This window comes from Marmota marmota, unplaced genomic scaffold (assembly GCF_001458135.2).
Source record: "Marmota marmota marmota unplaced genomic scaffold, marMar, whole genome shotgun sequence".
In the NCBI taxonomy this organism is placed as follows: Eukaryota; Metazoa; Chordata; class Mammalia; order Rodentia; family Sciuridae; genus Marmota; species Marmota marmota.
This window is the reverse complement of record NW_026000082.1, coordinates 24,456,786-24,458,702: the sequence shown is the minus strand read 5'-3', so window position 1 is coordinate 24,458,702 and position 1,917 is coordinate 24,456,786. Positions and strand designations below refer to the sequence as shown.

The 1,917-nt window shown below is 37.0% G+C and overlaps 1 pseudogene; it reads left to right on the top strand.

Moving 5' to 3' along the window:
• Window positions 1–395: 395 nt before the first annotated feature.
• Window positions 396–1,603, top strand: LOC107141638 (annotated as a pseudogene).
• The last annotated feature ends 314 nt before the right edge of the window (window positions 1,604–1,917 follow it).

Sequence of the window (1,917 nt, the reverse complement as noted above, 5' to 3'; positions counted from 1 at the left end):
CTGCCCCTACCAGTCCTTTTTGTTTTTTGAGACAGTGTCTTGCAAAGTTGTTTAGGACCATGCTAAATTGCTGAGACTGTTCTCAAACTTGTGATTTTTCTGCCTCACCTTCCGAATCATTGACATTATAGGCATGAACCACCACATACAGCTTCAACTGTTTATTTCTTTCCTAGAAAGGAACATCTGTCACTCCTAACACCTACCAGATCAATAAAGGTATCCTCATCCTCTTTTCCCCTTCTAAAGTGAATATTCTGGAATATCCTGACCTTAGAAGCATTTCAGACAAATTCAGCTCATCTAAGATAGTTTAGTTTGTCTCAGTTCCCCCAAAACAATTGCCATTAGAGACAGAATTAAAAAGGCACCTTAGGGGGTCCTTCCAGTGTCAAAGGAGTGAATTGATCAGGGAGTTGAAGAGGGCTCCAAAGGTGGGAAGTGAAGTCAGTGCCTTAGTGCTGGTCTGTATATGTTTTGTGCCCAGCTGTTTTATAATCCACAAAAAGAGAAGAAATATTGCAGTAAATGAAGATTCCTCTGCATTTTAGCATTGCTTTTTCTATTGTAGTTGGTTTTTGAATGAGGATGACAATGGAAGAGATGAAGAGTGAAACTGAGACCACTTCTATGTTTCTATGCACCTCTATCTATGCAGTCATGTATCCTGTATTCAATGAGCTAGAAAGAGTAAATTTGTCTGCAGCTCAGACACTGAGAGTTGCTTTCATTAAGGCTGAAAAAGAAAATCCAGGTCTCACACAAGACATCATTATGAAAATTTTAGAGAGAAAAAGTGTAGAAGTTAATTTCACAGAGTCCCTTCTTCGAATGGCAGCTGATGATATAGAAGAGTATATGACTGAGCAACCAGAGCCAGAATTCCAGGATCTAAATGAAAAGGCATGAACACTTAAACAGATTCTCAGTAAGATCCCAGATGAGATCAATGACAGAGTGAGGTTTCTGCAGACAATCAAGGATATAGCAATAAAAGAACTTCTTGATACAGTGAATAATGTCTTCAAGAAATATCAATACCAAAACAGCAGGGCACTTGAACCAAAAAGAAAGAATTTGTAAAGTACTCCAAAAGTTTCAGCGATACTCTGAAAACATATTTTAAAGATGGCAAGGCAATAAATATGTTCATAAGTGCCAACCGACTAATTCATCAAACCAACTTGATACTTCAGACCTTCAAAACTGAAAGTTGAATATGGTGAGAGATGTACTTCTCAGTGGCAGTGTTAAACTGCCTTAATCTGTAAATTAAAGTTTGTATAAATTATCAGTCCCTCCTGAAGGGATCTAATCCAGGATGTTGAATGGGATTATCGCCATTTTACACCATATTTTTGTAAAACGCAGTTTAATCATAATCTCACACTGAAGATTTTGCATCACTTTTCCTATTATCATTCTTTAAAGAATTATAAGCCAAAAGAATTTATGCCTTAATGTGTCATTATATAACATTCCTTAAAAGAATTGTAAATAGTGGTGTTTGTTTCTGACATTTTAACTTCAAAGCGATATGCTGCAAGATAATGTATTTAACAATATTTGGTGGCAAATATTCAATAAATAGTTTGCATCTGTTTAAAAAAAAAGAAGGCACCTTAGTCTTTTATTGGCTAATAGAGAGGATGGCCTCTCTTTCCCATATCAAGTATGACTGCTCAGCCACTCCTTATTGGCTACATGCCAAGTTGGGCATGTAGTCCCTTAGGTGTGCTATTCAGAGACCAATCTAATTTGTAGAAATTGTTCACTGAAGCCCAGGAATAAACTCCTGGCTATTTTCAGACAAAGATAGAGGTAGGAGTCTGTAAAAATGAGCTAGGAAGGAGCTTAAAATACTTCACATTCCAGAAACACTCTCCTTTCCCCCCAGGAGATGGCTTTATTCCCAAT